Source organism: Ceratotherium simum, chromosome 7 (genome assembly GCF_057802395.1).
Source record: "Ceratotherium simum simum isolate JZ-2026a chromosome 7, ASM5780239v1, whole genome shotgun sequence".
In the NCBI taxonomy this organism is placed as follows: Eukaryota; Metazoa; Chordata; class Mammalia; order Perissodactyla; family Rhinocerotidae; genus Ceratotherium; species Ceratotherium simum.
The window spans coordinates 8,053,755-8,066,588 of NC_141906.1; the positions used below are offsets into that span (position 1 = coordinate 8,053,755).

The 12,834-nt window shown below is 38.4% G+C and overlaps 1 long non-coding RNA gene across 1 annotated transcript; it reads left to right on the forward strand.

Moving 5' to 3' along the window:
* The first annotated feature begins 2,795 nt into the window (after positions 1 to 2,795).
* Positions 2,796 to 12,553, forward strand: LOC147916541 (uncharacterized). Its single transcript, XR_015552780.1, has 3 exons — positions 2,796 to 3,240; positions 10,667 to 10,747; positions 12,480 to 12,553. It is a non-coding gene; the product is annotated as an uncharacterized LOC147916541 (long non-coding RNA).
* The last annotated feature ends 281 nt before the right edge of the window (positions 12,554 to 12,834 follow it).

Here is a 12,834-nt window from a genome sequence, read left to right on the forward strand (position 1 = left end):
GTGCTTGCTGTCTGCACTGCTGGATCTTTAAAATTCGTCTATCAACTCTCTGAAGCCGTGAAATCAATTTCTGAATTTGAAATTTCTCTGTGACAGAAGAGAGAAAATGTCTTGGGCAATGAAGACCTACGGTCCTGTAATTCCCCAGCAAGAAAAGACATTTGACATGACAGTGAAGCATAACAGAATTCAAGATATAATTCTGAAATCCCAAACTGTTTCCGAAATCTTATAGAGGTTTATTTCCCAAGATATAGTTTGCTGATACACATCTATTCCATCTAAGACAGGTCACTTTTTTTCTACAGAAAATGAACAGCAAGTCAACTAAATTTGGGATTACTTTTGGAAATAAAATACAGAGACGCACACAGAACTGTGTGTGGATATGTCTAAACAAAGTTTACTTTGATCTTTTTCTCCTAATTTGATAAGGATGACGAGGATTGTTGTTTTATGTTGATATGTCTAGAAGAAAATAATAAAATATGAGTAGAGGCAAAAGTTTTCCCTTCCGCTGGTTTCAGAGGAATCTTGATCACAACAGAGTTTGAAGAGATACATGGACTTTGAATACAATCTCCATTTTACATGAAACTGAGTGACCTTGAACAAATTACTTGACCTCTTTGTGAGCCCTCCTCCTTGGAAAAGAGAAGAATAATGGAAACGCTGGTGTACTTGACTTCTGTGATGAGCACAAGAGATAATAAACGTAAACTTGTCATACAAACATAATGGTATCTACAAATCAGAATGGTATTTCCTACTATACACATGTTCTTAATGGAAAATAGCCAGGTGTTATTGTAGAAAATGCATCTCAGATTATTAATTTTCAAGCTTGAACTGGAAATCTATCATTAGGAAACTCTAGCAAGTGCAAAATGAAATCATATTTTGTAAACTTAAAGTCAGAGTTCTGTTTTAGCAAAGTGTATGGAAGATTGGCCCTGAGCTAACATCTGTTTCCAATCTTCCTCTTTTTGCTTGAGGAAGATTGTCACTGAGCTAACATCTGTGCCAATCTTCCTCTACTTTGTATGTGGGTCACCGCCACAGCATGGCTTGATAAGTGGTGCATAGGTCCATGCCCACTACACCACCAGGTGGCCCCACCAAAATGTGTTTTTTACTACCAAGTGACATGTGGTTCAAATATGAGTTGATTTTGTCTACTTACATTTGTGTCACTTTTACTGTTAACCAAGGGATGCTATCCAGTTTGCATATGTTCCTGCTCAGTTATTTCAGTGATGTGGAGTTTTAATGCATTATTTCTGTTCTGCATGGGTGCTTATTACTTCAATCTCATTAAAAGCACAAAATAATCAGTTAACGAATGTGCTTTCTCTTCATAGTAAAGTTTGGCAAAGGATGGAAGGAGTTATACCTCATCCAACCAAAAAAATATATTTTTAAATAACAGAAAAATGAGATGAAGAGAACTATGTCATCTACAATTGTTATGTCAATGACATGCCCCTAGGATGGAAAATTTGAAGTGAAGTGAACCATTTGGAGAAGCATTCCTACCAACCAATTTTTCTTCCCCGTGTGTGCCCTTCTAACGAAGCCATCTTTACTGAACCCCAACTTTGTGCCAAGCACTAGGTCAGCTGCGTTTTTCTCAAGTATAAAGCCTGCTTAGGATTCAGGAAAACCCAATAACTGAGTTTTCAGAGGAAAATAAATAAACCACAGACATTGATGAGGTTCAGTTTCTTTATGTCTACAACAGGCGTACTATTCATTCCTATTTCTGACTGTTTCAAGACTGTGGAAATGAAATAGTGAACAAGTAAATGCTTTGTAACAGTAATTTAGCCAGGTTATTTTGCAGAATCCGAGTTGTTTATCTTATTGCAAAAATCCAGTGTTATTTATCTCAGTAGGCAGACTAGGTTTTGATTTTCCAGGGTTTCTTTCTGCAAAAGATTTTTGTTGAAGACTTGTTATTTCATCTGTGTAATTTATTTTTCAAGCTGAATTCTATTGCATATGGCATGAGCCTTATAGAATATTTGGAAATAATAGAAAACCCAATAACAAAACAAAATCCTCTCCTTTCCAATTCTGTCACTCTGAGTTAATTACTGTTATTATTTTGATTAATTCTTGAGTTATTCCTCCTTTACAGGTCTCACCTGAGAGAAAGGACTCCTATAGTTGAGTTAGAGTTCATTGAGTTTTCCATTCTTTTGTGGAAATTTTGGAATATTCAGAAAATACAATGACAAAAAACTTCTGCTTCCAACACCACCAATCCGTGTTAATTACTGTTAACATTTTGCTGAATAATCTCTTCAGTTTATGGCTCCAGGATGAACCTCACCTGAAGAAAGGACTCCCGCAGGTGAGTGGACTCCAGTCACCAGCTCCAGCCCCCTGTCAGCTGCTGGTGGAGCAGAGAGGTTGAAGCCAGAGGAGGATTAGGGATCTTCAAAACGTAGAAGCAGCATATGTCTTTACAGCCCCGAACTCGAATCCACTTACCGGTTAAGAAGCTTGCAATGGCCTTATGGGACAGAGTATATTTCTGGATGTTGCCCACTCCCGCTGCTCAGCCATCTGAACTAGGGGCATCATTATGCATTTCTAATTAGAAAAATACTTTTAAACGCCCTCTCTAAAGGCCCGTTCTGCAAGCTGTGTAATCAGGTGAAGGACACCTGCCTGCGACTGTAAACCCGATAGTCTTTCCCAGTGAATCCGGTTTCATTTCCTGCCCAGTAGACCCATTCAATTACTGGCGGATTCGATTCCTCTCCTGGCCCCCTCCCTGCTCCTCCCATCCTCGGGAGAAGCGGGATAAACGATCGGCCCCGGGCGGGTGTGCAGCCGGGGACCCGAGCGCAGCCCGGTGACCGAGCGCGCGGGGCCCTCGCCGGGCGCCCCCCGCCCCCGCCCCGCGCCGCCTCCAGCGCGAGTGACAACGCGCCCTCCGGGCTCGGGAGCGCCCGGTCTCCTAGGCCGCCGGGGACATCACTCCCAGAGCTGCTTCCAGGCTCCCAGCTCCCGGTTTTGTGAGGCGTCGGCGGGTTCATCTGTCTCTGTCCGCCGCCGGAGTGGGTTCATCGCCCGCCGGGCACAGGGCCGGGCACCGAGGAGCGACAGGACGGGCGGGGGACAAGACAGACAAGGCAGCGAGGGCGGGAGGCCCCCGGCAGGCGACAGCGTGCAGTTCAGCCCAGCGCTCTGCCTGCTGCCTCTCCCGCCGGCGCTGGTCCTCAGCACCAGGTGAGTCCTGAGCGCCGGGGACCTGAGCCAGCGGCGCTGTACCCAGGGCGAGCCGAGGCCTTGCAGCTGCTTGGTCCCCCGCCAAAGTTAAAAAGGTGCCTCTATGATTCAGAATCTAAAATACTTCGGGAGAAGCATAGCCCTTTTTTGGTTATTTCAGCCCCTGGGTGAAAGTGTCTTGCAGGGACCAATGGCTTTCTCTTCTCAAGACGTGTTTCCCTTCAGCCTTAGCAGGGGTGGACAGACAAAATTCAGGTAACGGAGAGACCAAAGACAATGAAAGAGAATCCAGAGGTAAAGAAGAAATTGTAATCAAGCAATGTTCTTACCCTGGAGTTGTCTCATTCTCAGCGTGCCTTGTCTTCTAAGTCTGATATTAGGGTGCGGGAAGCCAGGGAGAGACCATTGGCCATTGGAACTGTGGAAGCAATTAATAAAGGTTTTTGGACCCACAAAACGACCTGTTTTAACATTTTAGGTAGATTAACTGGCGAGGGAAATGCCCACATTTTCATTTGGGTGACCTGAGAACTGGGCTAATTTAAGACAACCACACAAGGAATGAAATGGCAGAAGACACTCTGAGTGCTGGGGAGAGAAGGGTAGTCATCAACAAGTAACATACTGTACTTTCTCATCGCCTGCTCTTCTCTTCCTCTCTTCCTCCCTCCTTTATAACCTCCCTTCCTTATTTCACTTTGAGCATTTTAAAATAACATTCCTTGCTAAACATTATGTGTCTTTGTTCTCATCTATGTGCGATATTCTTAGGATGCTTGCTTTCTTCCTTCCTTCTTTCCTCACTCCTTCCCTCCTTTCTCTTTTTTTCTTCTTTCCTTCCTTCCCTCATTCCCTCTCTCTCCCTATCTTGCTCTCTTCTTTCTTTCTTTCTCTCTCTTTTTTTTTTTTGGTGAGGAAGATTAGCTCTGCGCTAACATCCATGCTAATCCTCCTCCTTTTTCTTCCCCTCAAAGCCCCAGTAGATAGTTGTATGTCATAGTTGCACATCCTTCTAGTTGCTGTATGTGGGACGCGGCCTCAGCACGGCCAGACAAGCAGTGTGTGGGTGCACGCCCGGGATCCGAACCGAGGGCCGCTGTAGCCGAGTGCGTGCACTTAACCGCTAAGCCACGGGCCGACCATCTTTCCCTTCCTTCCTTCCTTCCTTCCTTCCTTCCTTCCTTCCTTCCTTCCTTCCTTCCTTCTTTCCTTCCTTCCTTCCTTCCTTCCTTCCTTCCTTCCTTCCCTCCCTCCCTCCCTCCCTCCCTCCCTCCTTCCCTCCTTCCTCCCAGTAGCTGATCATATTATGTGTGTGGCTGTATTACTCTTTTATTTAGCTGGCTTGGGGTTTGCTGAGCTTCTTGGATCTCTGAGTAGGTGTCTTTTATCAGTGTTGGTGAATATCTCTTCAAATATTTGTCTACCCCATGCTCTTTCTCACTCTGTGCTTTTGGGTCTCCCATTACACGGATGTTAGAACCTTTGTTATTTACCTAGAGATCACAAACGCTTTTTCCAAATTTTTCTCTCGTTTTTTTCTCTCTGTGTGTTTTATTTTGTATATATTTTACTGACCCAGTTTTAAGTTACCTGTTTTTTCTCTCTGGTGTCTAATCTGCTATTAAGTGGATCTAATAATTTTATTTCAAATATCACACATTTTATTTTTTATTTTATGTCCCTTTTTCTTTTTTGAGGTTCATTTATTTTGTTGCCATTTATTTGCCGATCCTACCTATCTCTGCATGTACACTGAATCCCTTTTCCACCAGATCCTTTAGAAATTGTATCATAGTTATGTTTGATTATTCCAACTTTGGGGGTGACTCTGGGTTTGTTTTTATTGACTATTTTATCTCTCAAACATTATACATTACTTGTGTCTACTTTATCTTATAATTTTTGATTCTATGAAGGACATTGATGTAAGACAATAATAGAGTCCAAAGTAATATTTACCTCCTAAACAGAACATGCCCCTTGTTCCATTAGACCACTGGAGTAGGGCACGGAGTTCTCTGATGTGGAGTTGAGCTGGATCTGAGTGTTGTTGCAATTTTGTAAGTAGGATGAAGTCTTTCTCTCTAGCAAAGCTTGCAAGCTAAGCCCTGGAAAAGTTCCATCAAAATGCACCTCAAAATGGAGGTAACTCAGTCCCATGTGGCTCCTAGTCAAGGGCTGAGGTGCTCTACTAGTGGGGAGCAACATTCCTATGTTGGTACCAGGCACCAGAGGAGGACACAGACAATTTTGAGGAAGTCAATCCAAAGCCCTGGTTTCCCTGAGGCTGGGCCAGGCCGAGCTCCCGTTGCTCTAAGGGTGGTCATTCTTACGGTAAACTAGCTTGAGGTACCATGCTTGCACTACATTCAGCATCAACTGGTTCTCACTTCTGAACCATGAATTCTTCACAAGTGTGCCATGAATTTTTGACTTACATAAAACATATTTTTGCCGTATAGTATTACAAAGATAGGTGAGATTAAAAAAAAAAAAATTGTGCTGGGTAGCTCAGAGAATGGGGTATATTTTCCTGCTAAATGAAAGGAAGACCTATGGCAAAGTCTCAAATCTACAACAAAGAAAGAGCAGACGTTTACTTAAACATTAAGAACTTCTTAAAATGAATATATGAGGGATTGAGGAATTTAGAGTAAACAATTCTAGTCAAACAGAGGCTGAAAGTCAATCAAGTGGATAGTGTGTGCACAGTGAATGTGTTCACCCATGTGGTGAGACACCATTACCATCAGGAAACGATCGCATTGCAGTTATTTCTGACTTGCTGTTGCTTTGGAAATGTTTTAATTTCTTCAAGTGTAGATAAACCCATTTTGCCTATTTTCCTTTTTATTGGATTATTTTCTTATTATTGAGTTTTGATAATTCTTTATATATTCTGTATACAATTTTTATATCAGATGTATACTATTCAAATATTTTTCTCCCAGTCTGTGGTTTGTCTTTTGGTTTTCTTAGTAATGTCTTTTGAAGAACAGATATTTCTAATTTTGATGAAGTCTAATTTGTCATTTTTCTTTTGTGGATGGTGCTTTTGGTGGTGTATCTCAGAAATATTTGCCTAAACAAATGTTATAAAATTTTCTTCTATGTTTTATTGTAGGAATTTTATGGTTTAAACTTATTTTTAGGTTATGATCCATTTTGACTTAATATTATGTGTTATACAAGATATAGATAGAGTTGTTTTTTTTTTTGTATATAGATACCCAATTGTTCAGGCATCGATTGTTGGAAAAATTATTTTTTATCCATTGCAATGTCTTTGCACCTTTGTTGAAAATCAATTACCATAGGCCTGGACTCTATATCTAAACTCTTCATTGTGTTCTATTGATTTATTTATCTACCTTCATGCAAATCTCACTCTATCTCAATTATCATAGCTTTATAATAAGGTTTGACTCAAGTAGTATAAAGCTTCCAAAATTCTTGCTCTTTTTCAAGACTATTTTGGCTATTCCAGATTCTCTGCCTTATTGTATGCATTTTAGAATAAGTTTATCAATTTCTACAAAAAAATCTGATGGGAATTGGGGATTTTATTGAATTTATAGACCAATTTGGAGAGAATTAATGTCTAAACAAGATCGAGTCTTTCAGTCAATGAATGCAGTGTTTCTTTCATTTTTTAAAATTCTTTTTTCATTTCTCTCAGCAACCCTTTGCAGTTTTTGTTTGCAGGCTTAGCACATTTTTAGTCATATTTATCTCAAAGTATTTCATATTATCTGATACTGTGAAAATTCTATTGATTTTTTAAATTTCAGATTGTTTGTTGTTAGTGTATAGAAATACAACTGATTTCTGTATGTTCACATTGTGATCTGCAACCACGATAAACACACATGTTAGTTCTAGTAGCTTTTTGGAGATGGTCAGATTTTCTACACAGTCAATATCTTGTTTGCAAATAAAGAAATTGATTTCTTCCTTTCCTAGATGCCATTTTTATTTCCTTATAGCACTTGCTAAGACCTCCACTTTGGTATCTCATGAATCCAAAGTTGATTTAACAGGTGAAAATCAATTAATACATTTTATATTTTCATAGATCAAAAATAAGAAATCATATGTTCATATTAATATATGCACAAAAAAAGTTGTCAACAATGTTGAATAGAAGCGTGATTAAAGAAGGCATATCTGGGCCGGCCCTGTGGCTTGGTGGTTAAGTGCTCGCGCTGCGATGCTGGTGGCCCGGGTTCGGATCCCGGGTGTGCATCGAGGCACCACTTCTCCGTCCATCCTGAGGCCGAGTCCCACATACAGCAACTAGAAGGATGTGCAGCTATGACATACAACTATCTACTGGGGCTTTGGGGGGAAAAAAATAAAATAAATAAAATCTTTAAAAAAAAAAAAAAAAAAGAAGGCATATCTGACTTATTCCTGATCTCATGGAGAAAATATTCAGGCTTCTACAACTCAGTGTGAAAATAGCTGTAAGTTTTTTCTAGATGTATATTCTCTAGTTGCTGAGAGTTTTCTTCTTGCAACTAGAATAGTTTGCAAGAAGAAATTTGAAGCACCCAACACCTATATTAGAAAAGGTTTCAAAATAGTGACATCAGCACTTTAAGAACTAGGAAAAGCAAATTAAATCTGGAATTTAAAAAAATACCTACAAATGCAAATAAGCATTTGACAAAATTCAGTATTTATTCTTGATTGTAAAAAACAAACTTGTTAGTTGTTAATCTGATTTTTAAAAATATCATAATTATTATCTGTACTTACATGTGCTGTTCTGTCTAACTTTCAAAGGTTGTTATAGTCATCTATATTTTTTTTTAATCTTAGGGAGCGTTAGAGGTTGCCTACACCTGGTCTCATGCAGTCATTTAACTAAGAAGTTAAATGTTTGAAAAACTAAGGTCTGTAGAATGAGTGGCACAATTCTTAGTGTTAGATGTTAAGACTTGGTCCCTTACACATGATCTATTGTTATTTTTGTATACAATATTAGCTTCATTCAGATAATTCATTTCCCTATATTCCAATGAAAATAGGAAACTTTAAATAGTAATATAGTAGCTGAGTTATATAACACATTGATAGAAAAGATCTTGAAAGTAACTTATACAAAGTAGAAAAAAAAAGAAAATATATTCTTTAAATTAATGATGATGGTTATAGACATGTTCTTCTCATTCAAATTCCACATTCCTTCTCCGGAATACTAATTGAACACCCAAACCAAAAGATAAGCTGAACACAACAGAAACTGTTGACTAAAAATAGTACTCTTGGAAATACAGCATGGATGTTGTGCCAACAAAAAAATGTTTTGGATTAAATATTATACTGTTGGTTGAGATTTAAGTTTGTCAGTAGAGATCATGAGAAAGGTTTCATTCTACCCTTAAAAAGAATAGTTAAGGCAAGTTTTTTCCTCAGAGTTTCAAAAAGTGTCACATAATTTTCATACTGACAAATTCCTAAAGCATATTAAAATTAAAATTGCCACTCCAGCAGGTACAACTCCATCCTGTGTAATCAAAATGAGCAAAGTAGGAGTGCTTTGCATCCCAATGACTCATTTTTTATTATTTCTAGATGTATAAGGCATTAGATTGGCAAAACAAATCAAAGTGACCATCCAGCCATATACTTAGCTTACTGAAATGTTAAGACTATAAGATCTGGATGGCATTTTGCATCAATTAATGACATAGGAGGATCATAAAGGCATGTGAACTACATGTGCTATACTGCCTATTCTTAGAATTTTTGAGATATTTGAGGAAAAAGTCTTTTATGGATAAGAAGAGGATGTTATATTTCATCTATGATGGTTCACATAATCAAATCTTTGGTGTTTATCTGAATTACGTTGTGATAAATCATTTATGATTGATTTATTTTTCTATTAAAAAAAGCAAAATAACTAGTTTTGGATATATTGAATTCAATTTTAAAGTTGACTGTTTTTAAAATGGGGCATTTGAGGACTGATCCTCCAGTGTGAGACACTGGTGTGTGTCCAGAAGACACCTCTCCGATGTGACCAGGATGCTGAACAAACTCAAAGGCACCTATGAAGACCACCTAAGGGAAAGGAGAAGACTCACCTTGAGAAATTATACTAATATCTCCAGCTAGATGTAAATTTCACAGGTACCTGCTCTGATGTTTTTCAACGTCTCTACCATGGAGCCCTAGACTTCCACTGAGGTACCTGAGGGTTTCCAAGAAGACTGAAGGGAAGCCAAGTAGTTGGGTTCGTTGCTTTTCGCGCTCCCTCCATCCACAACTTATGTGCTGGTCTATAGTTTATTTGTGAGGCTATCATATGGGATTTTTGTTTTATATAAAGATTTCCACTACTAAAAGTAAATAATTAAATATGCAGATCAAGTACAAACCTTTCCATTTACAGATAAGAAGACAATGTAAGATGTTAAATCACATGAAAAGAGGAGACTTTGGGTTGAGTGAAACGTAAAATAAATAAGTAAACACATCATCTGTGTTCAAATATCTGGAAAGCCTATGCCTAAGGACTAGAGGATAAAGGTGTTTAAAAAAATATCAGAATTTAAGCTGCCCCAAAGTGAAAGTGAGCTGCCTTAGAAAGCAGCAACTTCCCTCAGTTGTGAAGATATTGAGGCACCATCTGGACTCCACTTTTGAATGTGACATAGAGGAGACTGAAACACCTGCTAGAGAGTTGGAGGAGGTGACCATCAAGACCTTTTCAACCCTGAGACTCTTTGGCTTATCATATACAACGAAGTAAACTCTTTGCTGTCTACCCCTGAGGCTATGGAAGATTATGATTGAATTGTATTTGAGATGTCTTGTTAAGACCGTTGTCCAGTTCTCCTGTCCATGTAGCCAATTAGAATTTCATCTGGTAGGTTCCTCTATTTCTTCCTACAGTCCATTGTGAAAGAACATGCACATATCATAAAAACATTTCCTTATGTTTCATTCTGTCCAAATAGTATGTTAATACAGTAACCAGATGTCAACTCAAGTGCCATCTCTAAATGATTACTATTGCCTGCCTACAGGGTTATGTTAAAAAAAGATGCTCAAGTCTAGTTTTAAGTCAAAGAGGGAGTGGCAGCTCTTATTACAGGCACATGCTATCTCAGTATAAAATAATAACAAATAAATGGGTGATTTGATATCAGTGGTATAAATAAAGCAACATGTACATGTGACTGAATAGCTTAGAAAACATGTAAAATTGACTTTATCACACCTTTAACTATTTGGCTATAGAATTTGAAGTTTAAAAAGACTCTTTCCAGTTTCTCGACAAAGAGTAGCTGTTGAGTCTCTGTGCAAATTCTACTGATTTCATCAGATTTTGAAGATTCTGTTTATTAATTAAGTATAGAAGTCCCCAGGGTGTTATTGTTACGATACTATTAATCCCAGACTTTCTTTCCAGAATGATGTGCTTCTGCTCCTGCTGCAATATTTCTAAGAAGCGATTTACAAGAGGACTATTTCAATTGAGAATGCCCTAGTGGTAAGCCATGTCACTTCTTTTTGGGAAAAGGACTAACATTGAGTTATGATACTCTTTTTAAACTATCTTCTGTGGATCACTGCAACGTGGCCTTTTGTTAGCATATTAAGTAGTAAATGGGACAACATATATGAATCTGCTATATAGTGGGCATTATAAGCACTATAATTCCAAGTAAAATTTCTATTTTTATTTGAGATTTTATTTTTCTTTCCTTTTATTTTCTTATCATTCTTTTGCTGATTTATTATGGACTTGGAAAGCAAACACTCAGACCAAGGCTGCTTTAACATTTTACTCAACTTGACTAAATTTTAGACAGACCTCTTCCTGACTTTGGCCCTGACCTCCCATTTTTTAGAACATTTTCTTTAGAAAACTTGTAATTGTAAATGATTTCTCTGCCTATTTGAGATATAAATCTTTTTAAAAGCCTCTTGCCAGTTTTACAGCCCGAGAATGTCTTTCTCAAGAACATAGGGGCCATCTCCTTGAAATGTAATCATCAAGGAAGGCAGTGCCCCTATGTCGCAGTCTCTGTGGGAGAGTAGGAGCCCAATCTTCTTGGGCACTAATTAGCAAGCACTGATGGCATAACCAAAGGGAAAAACGTTTGCCAACTCAGGAAGAACTCAACGTGTTCCCCACATCCCACTGATCAACCTGCCCAATGTCTTCCAGTACTTTCCACTAGCTCAGCCCAGTGCTTAACCCCCTCCCTCCTTTGTTTCAGTGGAGCTGTGCTCCTAGTTCTGGCTTCTCTCCCTATTGCAGTAGCCTTGAATAAAGTCTCCCTTGCCTGATTAATTTTGTTCAGTAAGATTTTTGCTGTGACAACTCAACTTGCTGCTGAGAAACAAAGATAGGGTTACTAGTCATATCACTTCGCTGTGTTTTTGCCAAGTCAAAGAGCTTAAAATATTTGTCATTTCCTCATAAGGATGTGATTCCATTTCTATTATTCATCTTTAAACATTTTCCAGTTTTAGCTTATCCTTTTAAATCCAGGTGGCTGAGGCAGGACACAAGGTTCTAAAGAGGAATTGCTCAATTCAGAATAGAAAGACTGACTTCTAAATCATTAAGTATTCAAAGCCAGCATTCTTTTCTAATTATATTTAGTTTTATCTTCCATGGCTTAATTCATTAGTGTTTTTTAATCTTTTTTTTTTTCATATTCCTTTAGTCACTCTTCCTTATTCTGTATTTGAATTTTTGCTTGCTCTGGTGGAGTTCATTATTTCGCTGTTTAATATGGTGAATTCTTTTGGATTTTAAATCGTGAGCTCACTTAATCCATCATTTTGTCAGATAAGACTGGCTTGATCTTGATTCCTTTATTCAAGTCATCAGAAAGGATTTGGAAAAGAACCTGCTTCAAACTGATGACTCTGACGATACGTGCTGCCGGATAAAGCAGATATTGTGTATTGAATGTTTACTCTGTGCTGGATACTCTGTAGAGATGATCTCATTTAATTTTCACAGGAGCTCTGTGACATGGACACTATTAGTCCCATTATTCATTATGGGGAAAATGAGGCCCAGGAACACACTTGTCTTAAGTACAAGAGCCGGCTTTGGAGATAACGCTTACTTTCTACCCCAGGCCACACTTCCAATCAACTTGGGATACTGTCCCCCTTCCTTCCCTCCTTTCCTCTTTCATTCCTTTCTCTCTTTTTTCACTACCCAATCTGTCTCCTTTTTCTCTTTCCTCCTACTATGTTAGAGACTGGAAGAGACAACAAGGAATTGGGCAGAGATGTTGCTTTCCAGTAATTTATAAGCTCATCCTTTGTTTAATCCCAGTGGTAAGTATGCATTTAACATTCGCTAAATATTTTAAATAAAGCAACAAAATATATGAACCTCTACTTAACCTAAAGAGAGGATCAGTTTCACCATTCTATTATTCCAGTTATAGCATAATAAAAATATCCTCCAATCTTTTTATAATACACTCATATTTTAGGACTCTAACAAGTCAGCTCTCATTTAGAGCTACTTTATTATATAATCTGATACCTTTATTTTATGTTATAAAGATTATAGGGACATATTTTAGACTTTAAGTGATGGGTGAC